This window comes from Panthera onca, chromosome B4, assembly GCF_046562875.1.
Source record: "Panthera onca isolate mPanOnc1 chromosome B4, mPanOnc1 haplotype 2, whole genome shotgun sequence".
NCBI lineage: Eukaryota > Metazoa > Chordata > Mammalia > Carnivora > Felidae > Panthera > Panthera onca.
This window is the reverse complement of record NC_138345.1, coordinates 101,173,793-101,197,712: the sequence shown is the minus strand read 5'-3', so window position 1 is coordinate 101,197,712 and position 23,920 is coordinate 101,173,793. Positions and strand designations below refer to the sequence as shown.

At 36.2% G+C, this 23,920-nt stretch overlaps 1 pseudogene; it reads right to left on the bottom strand.

Annotated features, from left to right (window-relative positions):
* Nucleotides 1-22,954, bottom strand: part of LOC132675809 (peroxiredoxin-2 pseudogene) — a 31,347-nt pseudogene extending 8,393 nt beyond the window's left edge.
* Nucleotides 22,955-23,920: the final 966 nt, after the last annotated feature.

Below are 23,920 nucleotides of genomic sequence, written 5' to 3'. Positions count from 1 at the left end.
AACTGACACATGGCATTTTTGAGCAAAATATTAAGATCCTTCATGAGGCTCTGCCATTTCTCATTTCCGTTGTTTTTTTCTGTCAAATGAGCTTCATGTACTAAGATGTTAAAGTCTGTTGTTCCAACTTTGTCCTGGATTGAAGATGTGAAATAGAGTCACAGCCGAAGTGAAGGCAACATGTCATGTGATTTTAAAAATTATTTATTGTTGTAAGACTTTGAGATTTGGAGGCTCCTTGTTATCAATCTATGCCAAGCTGACTAATGGAGCATTATTCTAAAATGGTAGGAATAAAAGAATGTCTAAAAAAATGAAGCAGGGGCGCCTGGGTGGCTCAGTCGGTTAAGCGTCCGACTTCAGCCAGGTCACGATCTCGCGGTCTGTGAGTTCGAGCCCCGCGTCAGGCTCTGGGCTGATGGCTCGGAGCCTGGAGCCTGTTTCCGATTCTGTGTCTCCCTCTCTCTCTGCCCCTCCCCCGTTCATGCTCTGTCTCTCTCTGTCCCAAAAATAAATTAAAAAAAAAAAAAAAAAAAAAAAAAACGTTGAAAAAAAAAAAAATGAAGCAAAGACCAGATAATATATCCTATCACTGTCATAGTTAAACAATTTCCCTCAGGGAAGATAAACATCAAAATAAGTTTTAAATGTGTCTCTCCATAGACTTATTGAATGCTCAATGAGGAAAAAAATTAATCAAAAGAGGGATGCTATGTTACCATGTATCAAAAAATTATCTCCTTCAAACATAATGAATGACTGCAAAAGGTTAACAGTGTCCATTATAGGTATTTAAAATACATTATAAAGGGTTTATAGTTAGGAATTCAATTATTCATAAGTAAATGCATACTTCTATATTTTATGTTTCCAAACACAAAATTCAGTATATTTTAGTTCTTTTAAAACATTTTCTTGGTGGAACATCTGGGTGGCTCAGTCAGTTGAGTGTCTGACTCTTGATTTTGAAGCAGGTCATGATCCCAGGATTGTGGGATCGAGCCTCACACTGGACTCCATGCTGAGTGTGGAGCCTACATCAAATTCTCTCTTTCCCTCTGCTCCCTTAAATTTAATGTTTAAAAAAAAATTTAAAGAACACATTGTCTTAACAATTCACTTTGAATAATCCATTTTCTTTAGCAAAACTTCTAATCGTGAAATGCAAAAGCAAGCTTCCTATTCGGTGCTAAATGAAAGATGATGCATTCTCAACTAAAATCTCAAATATGTGTAATATTGAGTTTTCTATTAATATAATGCTCTTTATATAAGGACACAAAACAATAGAAATTATTGATGGCAACATTTATAACATGAAAACTATCACCAAAGCCTTTAAATAAAACCGTCATATATCAGAAAATGTCTGATATTATTTGAAAGGCATTCAATTCTGGGCACTTTCCTGGTATCTATAAAGAATTTTTACCTGAAAGAAGAAATGTGTTTCTTTTAAGGCTTTTACAAAGAAAGTGTTAGGTTTTTTTTATTGTTTTTGTAAATAATACTCAACTATTATATTGATCGAGTTACAGTGCAATTCTTCCCTATATTTTGGCCAGGATTTCTGACCATAAGAGCTCTGCAAATCAAGTTTATATAATGTTTACTGCAGATTGAGTTCAGGGAGGAATAAGAGAAAGAAGAAAAAATTGGGAAACTAAAAGAATATACCTGTGGTACAATACCTGTATGTTTAATATTGAACAAGTGATAATTATTCTGTCAAATCTGCAACGTTTTTGCAGATCAACTGGCAACTGTTTTAAGGAAAAGGAACATTATTGTACCTTTTGATACACTCGTTATCTCTTCAATCCCTCTCAGCTGTTGTAACTTTGAGAAACCTATTTGCATTGGATGCTTACATCAGGGGACTTGAAAGTTTAAGCGTTGCTTTCTTTGAAAGCAGAGGGCGCACGGAGCCAAACCGGTTACGGTGACTAATCATAACAGTCCCTGTGCCTGGGCTGGCTGCCCTCAGCCGGAGACCTCCACAACACTGTCATTACCGTGGGCTGTCTGCTGGCTGGCTGACCCCAGCTTCCCTCCGCTCCTCCAGAGCCCTTTACCCTCGGTGATTAATGAACTGTAAAATAACAACCAGTCTTAGAGCAAGCCAGAGTTCCTTCCCATGAATACTAAAGGAAATGCACTTTCTTCCCTGAAGTGGTCAAGATTTTATGGGCAAAACTTCCGTTTTCTTTTTCTACACTCTAGCTCTACTGACTGTTTTGTCACCAGTCAATGGAGGAATCAGACATCAAACCAAACACCCAAAGACCACTTCTTTTCTATGGTAACACTAAGGTGCTGGTATAGGTTCTCATCCATTTATTCTGAACTCCTCTGACTATTATGATTCATGATTAGCTCTTTCACACCTTCCATCTTGGGGCCGGATCCCAAGGCACGAGGGCCCTTGCGAAAAAGAAATAATGCAGGGAGGCAAATACAATTTTAGAGCTGAGAGCAGGCTGACATTCCAAAGCTTGCATAACTGAATCAGGAGGGCTCCATGTGCATACCAGTGTTTCTTCGAACAATAATATTGTTTTCTAAAAAAAAAAAAAAACAACAACAACAAAAAACAAAAAACAAACTGCAAATGCAGTGAGATCATAAGCCAAGGGGAAAACCACAAGTTTAGGAAAAAAGAAAACAAAATCTCAGGAAAGAGACGAGACCTGATTTAATGCTAGCATATTGGTTTCTAGACTTCTCATCTAAACTGCGTTTCCCAGCAAACCCTTCTTGCTTAGGAATCACAATTGCAATTGATCTCAAAGATTATTATGGATACTGAGTATGAACAACTAAAAGCTGACTTTAGCTCTCCAGGTACTTGGATTTAGCAAACATTTTGTAATTGAGTACTTCTATGAATGCAATAAATTCATTCTTTGGAAACCATGCTTTGTCATCTCCCTTTTTATTACAGAAAAAATAGTAAATGGTGAAATAACACATTATGCCAATTATAAACACTTGTAATTCCATCACTGGTTCCTAAAATTGCATTGGCCAAAAACACTTTTTTATTTTGTATTTTGTATTATCCTTTATGGTTTTTGAAACATTTAAGCTTCCATGTAGAATTCTTATTTATTATATTCCAAGAATAAATATTTTAGTGTCCTTTGACATAGAAATTAAATTTGAAATTCTTCAGGCATCTTACATTAAAATTTATTTCTTTTTCTTCCAACACTTATTCTTCCTTGCCAATATCTAAGTAACAGATTATACATATAATTACATATATGATATTTTTTTCTGAGGCATGTGAATTCACGCCATGTCATATTAGGATAGTGTAACATTTGGATAGAGCACAAACATTATTTTTGAGAATTTAGAACAATAGTTACCCAATAACCTTGAGTTAATAATCTTCAATTATAGTGGCCAAAAAAAAAAAAAAAACTCTAAAAACTTAAGGCATCAGAAAATGTTTTAAAATGACTACTATTTGTTTCCTAAAAATATGCTTTGTTAAAACAGAAACCTTTTTGCGCTCAGCATATATAAAGGTCTTTCCTGATGAAACTTTAGTTTCAAATATTTTTTACTTGTAGCTTCTGAATCACAATTGTCTTCAACTTCTTAGTATAGTGGGAAAAGCAACAGAAAACGATATGATTGGGAATTCATCTATTGAGGATTAGTGTGGGTGTTTGGGCTCTTTTAAACAAATGCTTATTATAGGGGCGTCTGCGTGGCTCAGTCAGTTAGGCCACTGGTTCTTGGTTTTGGCTCAGGTCATGATCTCACAGTTGTGAGTTCCAGCCCTGCATCGGTCTCTGTGCTGGCGGTGTAGAGCCTGCGTGGGATTTTCTCTCTCTTCTCTCTCTGCCCCGACCTCACTCATTCCGTCTCTGTCTCTCTCAAAAATAAATGAACTTAAAAATAATGAATGCTTATTATAAAATTCGAAATGACTAACAAAATAGTAAAAAATGCTGGGTTGCTCAGTTTTTTTCAGGTCCATCTGTTTTTGATTGTCTGTTTGTTTTTCCACTTGAAATCGGCCTTACTGTCATAGGAGTTCGGGTACGCAGAGATACGTAACACAGGCCTAAAAGTTCCATTAAAAGGTCTCATGTTTTTCACAACTGTTTCAAGAGATAAGACAGCAGTACAAATTTTTAGAAGGTTCAGCTCAACTTTTTTGTTTATTTGTTGTTACTCTTTTCCTTGAGTTTTATCCACTCTCTGGTATCTTTCTCAGGGGATGATACTCTACAGCAAGGGCACAGGACAGCAGTTATGCCCTGATGAATCAAGGAAATGTGGCCACTTAGAGCAATCACTCGCCTCATTGGTTGCATGGCATCATTGGGAAAGCAACTCATTGGTTGGCTTTTTCTATATCCAGGTGCTTCTTGATATAGCCATCAACCATCAGTTCTTTATATACACTAGGAACTACCTCTGCCAAAGCAAAGCAAGGCTCTGACAGACAAAAACAGGAAAATTACAAAAGAGTGAGAACAATAGAAATGCTTTTTCTTTAACCTTTCTGTTTACTTCAACATCTTTCTTTGAAAACAAAATGAACCATGTAGGATAATTACTCTAAGGATTCATTTTATCCATAAGGATGTATCAAAGATGAACTTACTGCTCCCAAATTAGTCAAGGTGTAGGATTTACACCTGTCAGTTCTGCAAGTAGATGTCCCATTCATACATTCAATCATTTATTCATTCATCCAACAAATATTTATTGATAATATGTTGATTCATAGGCATTCTTCTGTGTGCCAGGAATAAAGTAGTATACAGGGAAATGAAACATTACCTAACCCCAAAGAATTTCTGCATAGAGGAAGAAGACAGAAAAAAAAAATATTAGTTGACGATGAAAGATGGTAATTTCCCAAGTGCTCTGATTGACAATAAAACATGATGCTGTAACACGGTGTCTAAGATAGGAGGGAAACAACTTCAGAGTATTCAAGGAGGGATTTTCTAAGTAAGTATTGTTTGAGTTTTGACATTAATGAGGAGTAGGAGGTGGTCATGAAACAGTTAAAGTAAAAGCACTCCAGGCAGAAAGCTAGGGTTTGAGATTGAAACAAAAGTGTGTGTTTGAGAACTGAAGAAAGTTCAATATGGTGTTCTATTTTTCTCATTCTCATCTGCCACAATTTAAAATTTTGCAGAGAGGGACTCAGTATTCTTAGAGCCTTTTGAGGGCACAAAATCTTAACTTTCTGGTGTGAGGATAGTAGACTATTTTAAACTATTTTCACATCAACCATTATTCTGGAAGTGATTTGTGGGTTTGGTCTTTAGCTAAATGATCTGAACCCTAAGTTCATAGGCCACACAATCAATATTTATTTTAAGTAGTGTTACATGCATACACACTTGTGAAATTCAGAACAAACCTATGAGGTAGAAATAACGCCGTTTAGAATTGCCATGAAATTTTGTGAGTAGTTCTTAAATAGTTGAATCCAGCAGTATGAAATCCAGCATACCAACATTCTAAAACTCACTCTTATTGTGTGTGCAGATATATATATCTATATATATATATATAGGTGTATATATATATATATATATATATATATATATATAATCTTATTCTCCCCATTTCTGTTGCATAACTTATTTTTCTTTCAAAGTGCTTTGCATCCATCTTCTCAACTATTTTTTAATGTTTATTTATTTTTGAGAGATAGAAAGAGTGAGGGAGGGACAGAGAGATAGGTGAACAGTGGATCCAAAGTGGGCTCTGTGCTGACAGAAAAGAGCCTGATGCGGGGTTTGAACTCATGCACCATGATATCATGACCTGAGCTGAAGTAGGATGCTTAACCAACTGAGCCATCCGGGCACCCCTCATCCATCTTTTTTTTTTTTTTTTAATTCAACTATTGTCTGATTTTTTACTACTTTGTGTTTGTTCCTATTTTTTAATGCCTTTCTGTTCATGTCTTCCTGACTAAATCTTACTTATCTTTCAAAGTCCAGCTTAAAAGCTCTCCCTACCTTGATGTCCCTCTTATGCCAGAAGTAATAACATATGTCTCTTTCACACTTTGCACTTTGGGCATCAAGTTCCCTTCTATACCAGATTGCTTTAGGGGCAGAGAATCTGAGTTTCCTACCTTCATCTCTCACAACACCTAATGAATTGTCGACTTGGAACACATACTTGGAAGAGGGCAGAGATGAGGAGGTGAAGTCAAGTCTCTATCTCATACTTTTCAGACAAATGAAGGAAAATGTGCAGTAGTAGAGAAAAAAACATGGAAGCACATGGAGCCCGCGCCTTCCCAAGGAGGATAGTGACACATCTAATTGGTTAATTAGGGGGAAGAAACCGAGCCTGTCAATCCCTGTCCCAAGATTTCTTTCTAGCAGCTTCACCTCAAGATGCACAGTTTCTCTGCTTTCTGAAAGCAGGCTCTGCCTCTGTCAATGAGGCATCTGCCTCTGAGATGTCTGCATTTCTGAGTGTATGGATTTTATTTTGAAGGAAAAATATGAGGAAGTCTGATTGTAGATACATATCTGAAGCACATTTTCTATTTCAACTTATTAGTAATAAGGCTGTGGTATTTTGATCTTGCTCTATCTTAAAACAAAACAAAACATTCACAACTGCTTGATGAACGAATGAAAGTACAACAAGTAGAGGTTGATAACCCACCCACCTATCTCAGTCTTCTATTTGGGCTTATGAAAAATCACTACTCTTGGAAGAGTGAGGAAAGAAAGCAAGACTCTGAATCAGCATCCTCTTAGCAAAATTACCTCACCTGGCAGCCAAGATAGCACAACAATGCGGCAAAGATATTCTTTGATTTTTTTCACCCAAATAAAGACCCTCTCAACTTTAAAGAATAGAGGTCTGAGCGCTAAATACCTTCTCAACTGACATTAACGAGAAGTTTCATCAGGGAGAATGCTTTACATACATCAAGAGGCCAGTGTTATGCATTATTAATCAGCCAGGTATCCTCATTTATGTCAGTTCAACTTTGTATACCTGAAGACTGATATTTTAGAAACTAGGAATTTTAAATTCTCAAGATAGCAAGATAAACGTAAATATTCCATGATTAGTTTTTACATAGGAGACTAATATCTAATATTCTTTCATATAAACTAGAACCGATGCATAACAGATACTTCCCCAGACCCTCTTGAAATTCTTGAGAGAGCCCCTTCTGGAAAACGTTATTGGGTCCTATTGGAGGCAAAGAAGTCTTTTAAGAAATATTTAACGTCATCAAAATGAAAGTTATTGAAGAAAGTATATAATGATTTTTGATCTCGATGTAGTTGTTAGGAATAGCTCCTCCAAGAAAATTCCCAAGATCCCAACAATATCTAAACAGTACATTTCTAAAACAAAGACCATGAGTCACACCAAAGAACTAGAGTCCTAAATTGATCAGCAAAGGAAAATACAAGTAAAAATCACTTTGTCTTGTTTTAAAAAGTGACAAACATTTTCTTCTAACTCTTAAAAATTTAATGTTTTCTAGCAGTATTTCTTTTCTAGGGTGGTCACAACTTCGTCTTTAATAAGTACCAGATAATTTCTGGGAAGCAAACTGTACCCAATTATTCTGTTAGGATACAACAATTACTTAACAATTTTATTGTCACTGAAAAAAAAATTTAAAAAATACAATCTTTGTTTCATACAACTCAACACCCTCAAATCCTGCAGAACATTAATTTAGATTTAAAACCTTTTTAATATTTATTTATTTTTGAGAGAGAGAGGGAGGGGCAGAGAGAGAGGGAGACACAGAATCTGAAGCAGGCTTCAAGCTCTGAGCTGTCAGCACAGAGCCTGACATGGGCTTGGACTCATGAACTGCAAGATCATGATCTGAGCCAGAGTTCGATGCTTAACTGACTGAGCTACCCAGGTGCCCCTAGATCTTAATTCATCTTTTCCACCCTTTGGGATTTTTTCAATTTCTTCTCCATGAATTTGACATTTGATTTGAATTCACTGGAAGGGAATTGAAACTTAAGCCATTATGGTCAGTATTAACCACCTGTGCCAAGACTTGCCTATTAACAATTGCCAAAAACATCTGAGATGGAAACACTACATCACTGAGGTTATTCCATTGAAGCTAGGCTAGGCTTCCTTCAGATGTGATCTCACCATCTAATCACATTTTCAAAAATTATTAAAAAACAGCATTGGTTAGGTGGAAGAAGCACCAAGCTTCAGTGAATCTAGAAATATCACAATCAAAGAAGCAACTTATAGTTGTTAGCCACTTGGCATTGCGTGAATACCAGACTTTACTGAAACATTACCTCTCGATGGTTCTCTCATAAATTTCCACACCACCTGAAGTTTGTGTACAAATTGTTACCCACTCAAAAGTCTGTTAGCACCCATCTCTTGGTTGAGTCTTGGCCTTAGAGGAAAGGGATCTTTGGGCAGCTTTTGGTAAGGAAAAGTTGGCCCCAAATTTATCATATTTAGGTGAATTTTCCAAAGGAGGAAAATTCAGAACTGGGGATATCTCTCCAACTTACCCATCTGTACTTTACTACCTATGATCTATCTAGGTTCAGTTCATCCTCTGAAAACTCCATGCATGAGCACAGTGGAACTCAGGAAGACACTCTGGCCTGCTTGCCTATGGGCTTGCCCTCTCCTTCATAATAGACCTTCCCAAGACCATTACGTTTTGACACTCTTTTCTTAAACTTTCCAAAGCCCACATAGCAAAAGCAGTTCTTCTATTCTGCTAGTACCACCACCATCTTTTTGTTTTCTTTCCAAGCAACGATCTACTTTTCTCCTCATTACTTAGTGAATTATGCCTATTTTGAAAATATGAAAAAGAAATTAATACTTTGTTAGACTTAGTCTTTCAGTCTTTATATCTACAAAATAATATGATATATTCTGACAATTGCTCATGTCAAAAATACAAGACAGAGTCAGGACTTATAAAAAAATTATAAGACTAAAACAGAGTAAATAAATGTGTTTTATTTGGGAGAGGGTGGGGAGGATACTTTTTCATTCTTCTGGTGTTCCCATTCTCATGGAGGAGACTCCAATAGGGTAACATTTCTAGCCTTTCTCTGTTCCATGACTCACTTCTCCCAAGGTGTAAATGATGACTTAAAATTATTGTTTATTTTGCAGTTCACTCACTTCACCTTCTCTTTCTCTTTGGAACCACAGTGTTTGCAGGATACACATACTTGCTTTGCTTCTCTATGTTCACACCCTAAGCATGAATGCCTGGCCCTAAAGCCAGGGTTGCCTGTGGCTAAGTCTATCTAATTCTCTGGTTCTGTATTAGATATTCCACCTTCCTTCAGTTCTAAGCCACCATCCACAATATCAGTCTTATCAATAATGCTGCTGTACTCTTTCATCCATATACCTCAGTTGTTCAGAACTCAGGTGGAGAATTTACTTTTGTTTCTTAGGCTCCCCAAACCCTAGATTGTTTGAAAAACAATGACAAGTAAAATATAATGATACCACTTACTAAGGTCTATTCTAAGGACACATGGGAAAAAGTAAGAACTAAAGGAAGCAATCCCAGCTGCCATATAGTCAGACCGTATGGAGATCGGAGATGCTGTTCAATTGTATAAAAACAGCTTCAGCAGCACCTCAATTAACTCAAATATCTCATGCCCTGACATAATGGTGACTCAATAGTTCCATTTCTGTTTCTCTCTCCAATGTGTTTCTTTTTTTTTTTTTTTCTATTCTGCTTCTAACTGCCTTTAATCTTCTCCATGATTTCTGCTTTTCATAGACATCAATTGCTTCATGGCTTTCGTTACATATGAGTCTAACTTAGATCATTGGCTTTCTGACTTGTTCAGAGCCAAGCTATCAGAGGTTGATGGATTATTGTTTTCATGCTTTTGACTTCATCCTACTCTAATGCTATATAACAAGCAATTTTCTTCCTAAGGCAGACTTTCTTTTGCTCATCCTGAAACCTCTTCTTTGATGTCTCCCTATGTTTGATCCTAATTATTTCAAAGAAAAGACAATGCCTTTGATGATATCCTTACTTGGTTAAGCGGCATATAGATGTGCTCTAAGACACAGTACATAGCCATTTCATTTACATTCTTTTTTACTTCTGTGTCAGTCCATCAGCTTTTCATTTTGTTTTCTTTTAATTATTATTGATGTTGCTGCCAGTTACCTAGTGTAGCATGCATTGGTATTAACATCCTGCACAGTGATAAAGAGGTAAATATATGTTTTAATCATTATCGTATCATAAAATAGTGCAAGTTGAGCCATCTGTAGTTTTTTTTCCAGTAGACATCATGTCCTCCCACCCCCATCACTTTCCATAATGATATATTCCACCTTCCTGTTCACAAAGATAAATGTTGGTCATAGTGTCCTTTGCTCCTGACCACAGTAAGTAGCCCAGAAATAGGTTCATGACCCAAACTAAATCAATCAGCCCTTTGCCAGATTTTATGGACCCAAGGCTAGAAGTTCCTCTTTAGAAAAAGTCTCTAATAATATGCTTCCAAAACTATCCCATAATCCCTAATTTTTACAACAAGGAAAACACTTGTCTATTATAGAAAGAAACCATCAAAGAGAGATAGTCAAAGAGAGACCCGGGTTGGTAGAGAGGGAGAAGGGAAAAGTTTTGATTGTGGCCAAGCCTCAGTTTTTATTCCTTAAACCTCCAGAAGTGCTCAAGTCCTTAAGTTGTTCCTTCATATTGCGAACCATTCCAGTCCCCTTCCGGTAAATCTTCTTTATTGCTTAAACTAATTTGTGTTAGGTTTCCATCACTTGCAACTGAAAATGTGATTTGGCATCCTTCTTAGACTATCACACATCCGTGCTTCCTAATACAGAAAACCCTGAGTTTGTCTCTCAAACTCTATCTGGTACAAAGCATCTTTGTTTAATAGATTTCTCATCCAAGTCTACTTGAATATGCCTCTAATTCACCATGTGTAACACATATAAGTTCATCCTTTAACCTCTGATTACTTTTCCTATGTAACCTCCTATGTGTCTCTGTGATACTATTTTCCCCCAAAGTTGAAAAGCTTAAAAATCTTACCAAAGTCTCTTCCGTCTTATCTGTTTCACTTTAGTCTTGTCCATTTTCCTCATTATCCCTTTGATTTTTCACTTTTTAAAAAATGTGTATTATTTATTTTTGAGAAAGAGAGAGCCCAGTGGGGGGCGGGGTGCAGAAAAGAGAGAGGAAGATAGAGAATCCAAAGCAGCCTCTGTGCTGTCAGTGCAGAGCCTGGTGTGGGGTTTTGGGGAGGCAGGTGCATGAATTCACAAACCATAAGATCATGACCTGAGCCGAACGCTTAACCCACTAAGCCACTCTGGTACCTCTCAATTCCTCACTTATTATTCATTTTCTCTAGAATAGCAGTCTGGATTTTTATGCAAACCTGTGTCTCTGGTTTTTATCCCTTATGTCTTTTACATGCCATTTGCACAGCAATTTATTTAGATGTCATTGAGCAATACTGCTTAACTTCAGATAAAACTTTTAAATCTACAGGATAAATCTAAACTTTCTAAGTTGAAATTCAAGGCTATTTTGGTGGCCTATACCTACCATTTCTACCTAAGCTCCTAGTGTTCTTTCATAAATACTGCAATTATTCACATAATGTCCTCTAGTCACATATTTATATTTCTACCTCTGCACCATCCATTTTACCTAGAATGCCTTCCTTATTTTCATCTTATTTTCCAAGCTTTATCAAGCTCTGTTTTTTCCTTGGAGAATGTGTTTGCCCAGAGGCTAGATAAACTAATCAAGAGGAACTGAAACTAAATGTGATGAGGGAGGAGAAAAACATCTAGATAAATATGTAAATCAATTTACTATGGAAAACAGTGGCTATGATATTCAAGGAAGGAAAACAGTGTGGGAGGTGCTAGTGAGTCATATGAGAAACCAATTGGACCAAAAATCATTAATTACACTTATAATCCAGATGCAAATATATATTATTGTGCAGGTCCCAAGTAATGTGAATGTTAAATTTTAAGAAAAAAACAATTAAAATGGATGTGTAGACTTTGTAGAGTTTTGTAAGAGGGGAATACAGTGTTAAAAGGACATACAGACCTACAAAGAATGGAATTGTTTCATGTTCACCTAAAAAACCCAGTGTCTTAAGAAGTAATGATTACTGAAGAACACCTATATGTGTGTGTATGTACATACACACACATATACGCATATACATACATACATACATCTAGGAGACATATATATATACATATATATATATATATATATATATATATGTATATATATGTATATACGTGTATATATACATAACCATATATGTCCTCCTATATATATATTTATGTATATATATGTATATATGTGTATGCATATGTATATATATTGGCAATGATTGCCCCAGTGAGGTTTTGCTATGGGGTTAGAGGTTAGATCACAGGGTTAGTCCTGGAGTTAGGGGCAAAATTAAGATTAGGGCCACCAAATGGGGAATAAGAAACTCTCTCAGGAGTAAGATTTAGTAGTATGTTGAAAGAATCATTTGAGTAGAAAAAGAGGGTCTTACAGGTTCTATATTAGCTTTGCTGAAAATTAAAACTCCTGAAGAGAGGAGGACTTATCCAAGGGAGATTATTTAGAACCCAATCGTGACCAATAAAAATGAATGGTTGGCAAAAAGAGTAAGATACAAAATTTTAAAAAGATGTTAAAATACCGTGAACATGTTAGCCTGAAGAGAGCTGGCATGACCTCATTGATGACAAGCACAATATGCTTTAAGATAGAAAGCACAATTAGGAGATAAAAAATGGTCTCTATGTAGTAATAAAAATAATACTTAACTGGTAAATATGACAATTTAAAATCAGCATATACCTAAGAAGAAATCTCAGAATACAGTTGAGATAATTATCTAGAAAAATTAGAAATTCTGCTATCATAGACAGAAATATCTAAATACCTCCTCCAGGAATTGGAATATTCAGTGGATAAACAGTCAATAAGAATATAAAAGATTTGAACATATCTATTAACAAATTTGGTCTGATGACACATATAGAGAACTATCCATGCCAAGAATTAAAGACTCCACAATTTTTGTAAACTCACATGATACATGTACAAAAAAACTTATCATGCACCAAACAATAAAATGATTTTCAAACAAATACCAAAAATAAGTATCATATAGATTAAATTCTTAATGATGAAGAACTTCATTTAGGTATACATTATTTTTAAATAACTTAGGAAACACATTAAAAAACACACACACATTTGAAAAGTATGAATAGCTTTTTAAGCAGCTCATAAATTTAAAAAATATTAGAAATTAGAATAAATTCAAAATATTCAAATGTGAAAATGCTGCGTGTTTAAAGTTATTAAACAAGCCAGAGCTTTACAAGTATACCCCACTACACAATTTTTCCTGATATGAATATTCAAAACGATAAATTGCAAAATTTTGCCCAAATTTACTACCTGAATTGAAACTCCCTATAAAAAAATCCATATTTGTATACCAGAAAAAGTATTGAATTTATACACTATGCAAGGCCATAGAAGGCAATGTGGCTTCATTTTATACTGGATTGTCTCCCGAGGATAGTATTTTGATCTCCTATTACATTAAATGGCTCTGCACAATTGCTACATATCCCCATATATTCCCTGGGTACTATGGTTTGCTTATACTGAGCAACTTAGCATAGTATCAACCTGGATCTGGCTGGAATTAGTTATCTATAACCTATTTCGTTGATTATTTATATTATAGAACATACAATGTATGTATGCATTATTAGAATGTATACATTACAAATGTCATTTCCATCTGATATTGCATCATTGTTTAACAGTGAAAATAATGGAATAAATGGTTTTAGATGCTTTCTATTATACAAAAAGCCTTATATCAAGGTTTTAGTGGTATGTGGAGTAACTTGACTAAGGGCTCTGGGTGGCCTGAGAATGCATTTTGTGTACCATTTAAAAATTGAAATAGAATATGCAAGAATGTTCAGGTTAACATATATCCAGGTACATATTAGACATTGATAACAAAGGATGCCCATATTAACAATCACTGTATGGGGACAATAAAACCTTAATACAAGTCTAGATACAAACAACTGAAGGAAAAAACAATGCAAGAATTTTATTTATGAGCATAGATAATATAATCCTAAATAAAATATTGTCAAAGAAAATGAAGCAAGGTACATAAAAATATCATAAAATTTGATTTACCATACACATGCAAAGATTATTTAATATATGAAAATGTAACTAATTATGCTAATAGATGAAAGGAAAAAACATAATTGCAACAGAAATGAGAAAGAGATTTGGAAAAAATTAACTTTTTGAAAACTATGATGAAACGGAACCTTATTTAACCTGTTGGAGGGTACCTGCCAGAAAACTATAGAAAACATTATGCTTAGAAGTAAAACAGGAGAAAGATTTTCTTTAAAGTCACCAGAAGAGAAGAATCTCACCATTACCACCGTAACAGTTACCTGTTGCTGTGAACAAATGGCCCCGCAACTTTGTGCTTTATGAAAACAATGATTTACTCATCTTCAGGGTTCTGTGAATTGACTGGGCAGAGCTCAGGTGGGATGATTTGTCTCCTCCACCTAAGTCCTAGCTGGGCTTGCTAATATGGCTTTAGTCTGGCAGGAGGAACTCAAAATGGTCTCACTCACATGCCCAGTTCCTACCCTGGGATAGCAGGGTCCTCTCTCGTTACTTGTAGGCACTTTCTCCCTGGATAGGCTTTCACTCCCTAGTGTCCTTCTCTCCATGTGACCTCTTCAGTGGAATTGCTCAGGCTCCTTTACATCACATCTCAGAAATCTCAGGGGACAAAAGCAGAAACTGCAAGCTTTCAAGTGTAGGCTTTTGAACTCAGATGCCACTGTATCTACGATATTCTATAGCTTAAATTAAGCTGGGATGCCTAGGTGGCTCAGTCCGACTTTGGCTCAGGTCATGATCTCACAGCTTGTGAGTTCGGGCCACCTCAGGCTCGGTGCTGACAGCTCAGAGCCTGGAGCCTGCTCTGGATTTTGTGTCTCCCTCTCTCTCTCTGCCCCTCCCACACTCATGCACGCTCTGTCTCTCTCTCTTTCTCTCTCTCTCTCTCTCTCTCTCTCTCTCTCTGTCTCTGTCAAAAAGTATAAACATTAAAAAAAAAATCTAAATTAAGCTAAATACTAGGCCAGATTCAGTGTGGGAGACTACACAAAGGTGTGAGTACAGAGAAGAATTTGTTCATTGGGGATCATTTTATATCAATCTATCACAGCCATTTCATGTCAAAGTTATATTAGAGATTTTACCCATCATAATAAAATGAGAAGAAGGAGAAGCATGATAAATGTGCTGATGATGATGGTATTAAGGATTGGGAGGAAACTTATTTAAAGATTATATGATTGCATATAAAATTGCATTTAGATTACAAGATTGCATAGAAAATCTAGAATGAAAAAAGAAAGTCTAGGAGAATTAACAAAAAATAAAAAATGGAAGAACAAAACCATTCCTGCCAGTAATCTGAATATAAAATTTGCATATAAAAATAATTTTTATATACCACAAAGAAACACAAAACTTTTCAATTACTTAAAAAGATATGTACATTAGTAAAAAGTCAACATAAAATATATAAGAATACCCAGCAAAGATGTTTAAGACCTATTTGAGAAAACTGAAAATATTTTATTGACTGACATTTAAGAATACCAAGTAAGTGGAGAGATATTGCAAATGGAGAAGGATTCTCAGTATCATAAAGCAAATAATGTTTCCAATATCAGTCTATAAATTTAATGAAATTATAATCGAAATTACAAGGCTTTCCACAAAACCTAATAAGCTAATTCTAAATTAATGTCAGAGAGTAAAAAGCCAAGAATAGTCAAGACAAATCTGAGAAGGAAAATAAACAAGAGTTGGGGGTCTTGCCCTACTACTTATCAAGACCTAATTAGAGACATTAAGCCAATGTGCCATTGTTGTAGGGATATGGCTAAAGGAAAACCAACAGAATAGTCTAGAAACATGTATTCATATTTTCACAAATTATAAATGGTAGAAGTGTCATTAGTAAGTAGTGAGCCAAGGATGTGTTATGATCTTGACACAATAATTCATCTGTAAGGAAAAAATAGTAATTATATTCCTACATACTGTATAGGAATATAGCTTTAAAATAGAATATTTAATTGTATAAAGTAAAACACTGAAATGTTTCTTTTTGTTTTTTTTTTAATTTTTAAAAATGTTTGTTTATTTTTGAGAAGGAGAGTATAAGTAAGGGACGGAGACGAAGAGATTGGGGGACAGAGGATCCAAAGTGGGCTCTGTGCTGACAGCAGATAGCTCAATGCAGGGCTCAAACTCCCAAACCATGAGATCATGATCTAAGCCAAAGTCAGATGCTTAACTGACTGAGCCATCCAGGTGCCTCAGTTTTTTGTTTGTTTGTTTGCTTTTTGTCTTTTAAAGTGGGCTTCATGCCCAGCATGGAGCCCAACATGGAGCTTAACTCATGTCCCTAAGATGAAGACCTGAGCTGAGATCAAGAGTTGGACACTTAACCAACTGAGACACCCAGGCGCCCCTGAAATGTTTCTGATAAAAGACAAAACATTTTTCAAGCTTTTGAGTAAACAGGAAGCAAAAAGCAGAAGGAATAAAGTAAAAGACTAATAAATTGGATTACATTAACAATGATAAGTCTCTGCACATCCAAGACACTGTAAGAAATGGAAATGACAACAGTACAGGGGAAAGCATATGCAATGATTCATCTGATAATGCATTATTACCAAAAAATGTTTTTAAAACTTTCAAATTAATTAGAAAATGAAGATAAAATAGAGAACTGAGCATATAATATGGACAGACAATAAAGATGGGAAATCCACAAGGTTCAATAAGTAAATTAAGGGTTACTCAGTTTTTCTGAAAATGCGAAATAAAAATTTTAAAAGGGTTTAGTAAATTTTAAGCCACCTGAAGATTATACAAGTTTTTAAGAGAGTAGAGACATTTACGTAGTCCTCATAGAGGAGGTATGGATTGGTGCCATTTATTTGGAGAGTAATTTAGCAATAATATAAATTTAAAAATGCCTGTGAAACCCTCACACACTTATCATTGGAATACAGAGACAAGAATGTTTTTTCAGCATTGTTTATAATAGCAGAAAACTGAAGTCCAATCTATCAAAGGAGAAGCATATTTGGAGTACCCATACAATGGGATAGCACATAGTTGTAAAAATTAATAAAGTAGAGCCATCTTAGGGGCGCCTGGGTGGCTCAGTCGGTTGGGCGGCCGACTTCGGCTCAGGTCATGATCTCACGGTCCGTGGGTTCGAGCCCCGCGTCAGGCTCTGTGCTGAAAGCTCAGAGCCTGGAGCCTGTTTCAGATTCTGTGTCTCCCTCTCTCTGACCCTCCCCCATTCATGCTCTGTCTCTCTCTGTCTCAAAAATAAATAAATGTTAAAAAAAAAATTAAAAATAAATAAAAAAATAAAAAATAAAGTAGAGCCATCTTATAAACACAGATAAATCTCACAAATACAATGTTGAAAGAGAGAAAATAAAAGGAAGTTGCCTGAGGCCTGTATAATTTGATACAAATTATATAAAATTATAAAACATTCAAATCAGACCAAATAACGTATATATGTTTATGTGTTCATATTATTTGGTAAAACTATTTTTAAAAGATGAATTAGATTAAAAAAACATTCAACACAGTGGTTAGTTCAATTTCAAAAATATCTGTAATGTTTTATTTTATCATCTTGACGGTAAGCCCACTGATGTTCATACTGTATGCTTTTGTGTGCATGCCCTTGAAATATTATAAATATTAAAAACTAGAATTACAGAGATTGGGAATGATGCAGGAAATCTGAAATGTGGCAAATGACGATTTTCTATTTTTAAAAAGAAAACAGGGATAGATTTTTCATTCATTTTTCAACAAATATTTGTTGTAATTCCATTCTGTGCCAGACGCTGTCCTAGGTGCTAGAGCAACATCAGTGAGAAGAGAAATGCCCTCACTGCTTACATGGTATCTATATTCTGAGTATTACCTGACCTACAGTCAGAATTTATGTAGTTCTGATTCAAAAATTCCCTAATTGTTTAAGTGTTGTGACTTGTGAAAAAATGGAACAAGTCATAGCAGGCTAACTTTATTTAAAGCTTACTTCATTTATTTCATTTAAGGGATCCCGCCCCCCCTCCCCGCCACACACACAGACACCTTTTATGGGGGAATATTGCACAACTCAGTTCTTTACTTTGATCTACTAACATGTTGTTGTGTTTGGGTTTCTTTGTTTTTTGTTTTTCTTCTTTGTGGCTTGGGCAAAGATATAGATGATATGTTTATTTTTATTTTTCCACTTGAAACTTAAAGAAATAAAAAAATGTTCATATGCAAATACCAGTATACCAAGTTAACCAAAATTATGTCAAATTTTTTCTTCTCCAAAACCACATTGCTTGCCATAAGTTTACAAATACTCTTGCAGCATGAATATATATATATATATATATATATATATGTATATATGTGTGTGTGTGTGTGTGTGTGATCACAAATTTTATATTATATAGATATAATCACTCTCTAAAATTTGTGATTATCAATTGCAGTGGTTTAACTGCTTTGTCCCAACTAGTTGTGAATTATGTTGATAGTTATATGCCATTAACAAATAATAGATCCTGTTTTCAAACGATTTTTTTTTCTAAAAGAGTAGAGTAGATACATGTATCTCAGCAAAGAATTTATTAATAACTGTTACTTTAGAATACATTATATTTCATTGCCACTTTTCATTTTGCTTGGCTTTGGATTGCAGCAGCTTATTAAGAAATACTTTCCAAAGGAGATAATTGGCCCTTTTGGTTACCAAGATTCAATAAAAAGAAAAGATCCATCAGAGCAGAACATTTTGGCAATGTATACAATGTTAGTGCATATAGGAAAACTTCAGACCCCCAAAAAGGATTTGAACTCAGATGATCTAAACTCTACAGTCTACACTCTGACCTATCCACAACGTATAGCTGATCCATCCATCCCAAATTTAAGCAGACAAAAGAATCACTCACAATACTGGTTAAAACACAAATGCAGCCAGCACTGGAGATTCTAGAGGTCAGGTAATTTGCATTTTAAAAAGCTATCAGGTGGAGCTGATACTGCTGATCCTGTCTGTGGTTTAAGGGGTTAAAATTGGCTCCCTGAGCATCTTTAAAGCAGGAGAAACTTTATTAGTCCAGCAGAGTAATTTGAAATCTCACTTCAGGCCAGCATGATGGAATAAATCCCTTTCATTCCTATGATTGCATGAAACCCTTTCCTAAATCAATGTGGTTTATAGCTCAAAGACAACAAAAGCATGGTTTGCATAATAATTTGAAAGCCTGTCAAAATGAAAAAAAAAAAAAAAAAGGAAGCGCTAGGAAGCACTTTCTTATGATTGTTCTACAGTGAAAGTGAGGGTGACACGGCAGTAAGCGTCCAAATTTCTAAAATCTGTTGGGCTTAAGGGCTAAACCCTGTCCACCATCAGCTTACAGGTACAAACTCAAGAAATAATATTTCAGCCAAGACTGACTTCAGCTTAGGAAACAAGATGGGCATTTTATATTAGAAGCTTCTCACACACACTTTGGTTTCTAAAAGAGGAAGCTAACTTGGGGAAAACATGCAAATCTCAGCTCCAGAGATAGAGTGGGGGAGGCTGCTTTGAACAAAGCCCGAACATTACATTAGTCAGGTTCTCCCAGGTCCAGCCTATCTGCAGAAAGACAGCTGCTTGAATTTAAGCACCAATTAAAGATTTCGCAGGCTTTAGTCACTTTCTGTTACAAGAACATTTGACTTGTGTACTTAGAAAGAAAATCAGCGGAATATTCTATTTAAGGGGGAAGAAAGCATATGCTGTGAGTCTTTTACCATGAGAAGTAAATATTGGGGATAATAATTTTCAAATACAATGGCAATATAGTTTGGCTATGAAACCTCTTCACCAAGTGTCTGCTGGGCATGGCCTAAAATGACTAATTCGTCGGCTTTCCTGCAGTGAACTCTACTTCAGAACTTGCAGTTTCAGGTCTTAAAGATGTAATTTTCTGGTATGCTTTACCTTGGTTTTATGGTCATATCTTGGTACACAGTGATTTCTCAGAAGTCAAAAAGTTTGTTCAGAAATATTGCTAATTGTGGGGCGCCTGGGTGGCTCAGTCCGCTGAGCGTCCGACTTCGGCTCAGGTCACGATCTCGTGGTTCGTGAGTTCGAGCCCCGCGTTGGGCTCTGTGCTGACAGCTCAGAGCCTGCTTCTGATTCTGGGTCTCTCTCTCTCTCTCTCTCTCTCTCTCTGCCCCTCCCCTGCTCACACTCTGTCTCTCCCTCTCTCTCAAAAATAAATAAACATTAAAAAATTTTTAAAAAAAGAAATATTGCTACTTCTGTGTTGGGAAAGAACAACTTTTGAACCCATTTCCCATATTCACGAGAACAGTGAAGAACAATATATATATATTTTTTTAATTTATTTTTGGGACAGAGAGATACAGAGCATGAACGGGGGAGGGGCAGAGAGAGAGGGAGACACAGAATCGGAAACAGGCTCCAGGCTCCGAGCCATCAGCCCAGAGCCTGACGCGGGGCTCGAACTCACGGACCTCGAGATCGTGACCTGGCTGAAGTCGGACGCTTAACCGACTGCGCCACCCAGGCGCCCCGAAGAACAATATTTCTTGATAGTTCTCATTAAAAACAAACAGAAATGAGGGGGATGTGGAGAAAGAGGGTATGAGCATTAATTCATGCCAGTTCACACCGTATTTCCAGTGCGTGTTATTAAAAGTGTTTTTGTTAGCAATTAAACCTGAGGAATGGGCTCTTGCTTTGGGAAACAAAATGTAGGCATATCCAAAATTCCCATAAATTATATTACTATTGATTGATATAAATTCATACTTTACAAGGAGCCTATAAAAAAGTGACTACTAATTATAAAAGGAGCACAATGGAGCCATATACCTAGAGACTCTCAGTCAAGAGTTTCTTTCCACTTGATTCGTTAGACAATTCAGAATGTACCCAGAAGACCCCTTTTTATGACCCAGTGACAAGCCAAGGAGATGCTGTAATGCTACTACGTTAAATCTGTTTTAATTTTTCCCCTGTTCCCGAGCACGTAAGCACTATCAGGAGAACAGAAAATGCCTGTTTAGAAATTATTTGTGCTGACTACCATGTCTTAATTGTTTTTAAACTGCTCTGTTAAAAGGTTTATTTTGAAATAAATATAATGATACAAGTTTATATCTGGGCATCCAGTAAATATTTGTTTTGAGGAACCTGCAATATTCAGGACAAATTCTTTGGGGAGTCCGTACAAGAGCTTTATATCCAAGAGGGGAAAGGTTTGAAGGTAGATTTTGAGGGACTCCTTTTATTTTATTTTAAATCATGGCAAAAAATAACCACACTCATATATCCAGTAGGTTTCAAAAATCATTTAAATGCATATTTCTTGCATAAGTCCTAGAGAAGAAAATCATAAGAATTATCCAAGGGCATCGTAGCTGGCAAGGAAGGAAGTTTTTTCTAAGGAACTGACTTTTAACCTATGTTTTTCTCAATTAATATAAATCAGCTAAGTGGGGGCAGTAGGTGGAAAGGGTAAGGAAAATCTTGATCAAGCCATAGGGAACAGTGGGTGTGAAAACTGTGAAGAAAGAGGCAGTAGGAAGACCTTGAAAAATGGACTAAAAGCCACTGTGACCAAGCTAGAGAAAGCAATGGCAAAGAAAAGTCTGACATGAGGCTGCGAGGGGCCAGATCAGGAGGGCTTTGTTGGTGGCATTAAGGAGCTCAGACCATACTCTAAGAGTGATAGGGGATCACTGAGGGTTTTAAGCAAGGAGATGTTATCACAGCATTTACCTCTCTAAGAAAACCTCTCTCTATGCTGTGTGGAGAATTGATTGTTAAGAGTGGAAGCAGAGAGACCATGAAGTAGACTTTTGCTTAGTCCAGGAAGATGACGGCACTGTGCACTAATTTAGTGGGAGTGGAGAGGGATAAAAATGCTTATTTATAGAGGAAAATAGATAGAAATGAAGAATAAGGAAGAAGGAAGTAGAAAAGATGAGTCCCACATTTCTGGCTTCAGAAATGGTAAGACAGAGAAGCAGTAACATGGACCAAGAATGAGGAGACAGGAAAAGGAAAACAAATTCAATAGCGTGGAAGTTTTCTGCTGCCGTTCCAATCAATGGAGATTAGTCCTGGAATCAATATAAAGTGAGAAATGTGAATCTCCCATAAATTAGTCAGTCTTGGTTCCCAATTGCCTCCCCAAAACCAGCACTTCTCCCAGAGAAGTGGGTGTGGTTCTTATGTTAAGGCTCATGCTCCACTTCCCCAAATACAACTGCTTCATCAGGTATACATATGGAGGAACTAAGGCATCTTACATCACTCGATACTAAGACATCATATATCGCCAAAGTGACACCTTCCAAAGGGACATTGTGCTTCGATTGTGTTGATCCCATTTGTGCTACAGATTTCCATTCTGTTCTCTGTTGTTCTCTGCAACTCCCAATAATAGCATCACACACCCCCACTCAGTGCATGTGACTTGCCACATCTTTCCTAGTGGAAGCAATATAGTTCCCACTGTCATCATCTTCATCCTTGGCCATGTGACTTACTGTGGCCAGTGGGACACAAGCAGGGGTGAAATTTTTTATAACTGAATTTAAAGAGTCATCAAATGGTTTCCCCTTGGCTCTTTCATCTTCTACCATGAAAAATAACATGTACCAGAAGTTAGCCGTTCCTGAAATCTGAATCCCAGAATGAAGGAGACCCATAGAATCAACCTGCAAGTAAATCTAACCAATATCTAACATGAAAAAGAAATAAATCTTTGTGTTTAAATGGTTGAAATTTGGGGCCACTTATTACTGCAGGACAACATAATCTAAATTGACTGACATAAAAATCCAAAACTACTTTTGCCTAAATTTGGATATATGAGAATTTCACTTTAAATTTAACTTTAGAACCTATCCCACACTAAGATGTAGCTCCAGGTACTTTTAGGGAATTTCTATTACCTTTCTTTACAGATGGGCTCAGATCTCATACCTGAGGCCATTAATAGAAGACCTACAAGCAGGACAGTTTCAACTTCAAAATGATAAACATTGTTTTTGGTCCCTCCAACAAAAGCTAAAGATCTTCAGGGGGGCTGGCCCTGGACCCCCATCTGGCTCTAGTAACTTGTAATGACTTCCCTCATTCTGGTCCTCTGCCTGTAAGATTAACAGCATTAGAAGTTTTGTCATAAAAGCTTTTCTGAAGAAAACGGAATGGCAGTAATGACAAACACACACCATGTATTTCTTGTCCATTTGTTCTCCCCGATCTTGGTTTAAGATGAACATCTCATTTGTACTTTTACAGACAAATGTCTGGCTGCCTGCCACATTTCTTAGACTGGAAATCTGATTTTGCATTTTTCCAGAGGTAATGAATATTTCCTTTATAAAGTCTGTGCTAATTTGCCATATACATCTTCAAAAACTCAAGGTTCTTATATAAACTCCTGGGTTTTGCTGAATTTTAGTCTTAGTATCAACTAACTTCAAACCTTGTCCATAACTCAATCTCTGTCTCTCTGTCTGTCTCTACACACACACACACACACACACACACACACACACACACACAAGCAAGTCCACAGGCCATCTATCACTATTTCTGAACATTCTCTTCTATATTTGCTATCTGGCAATGATGAAAGGTAGAAGAGGAAGGGACACAACACACCTGAG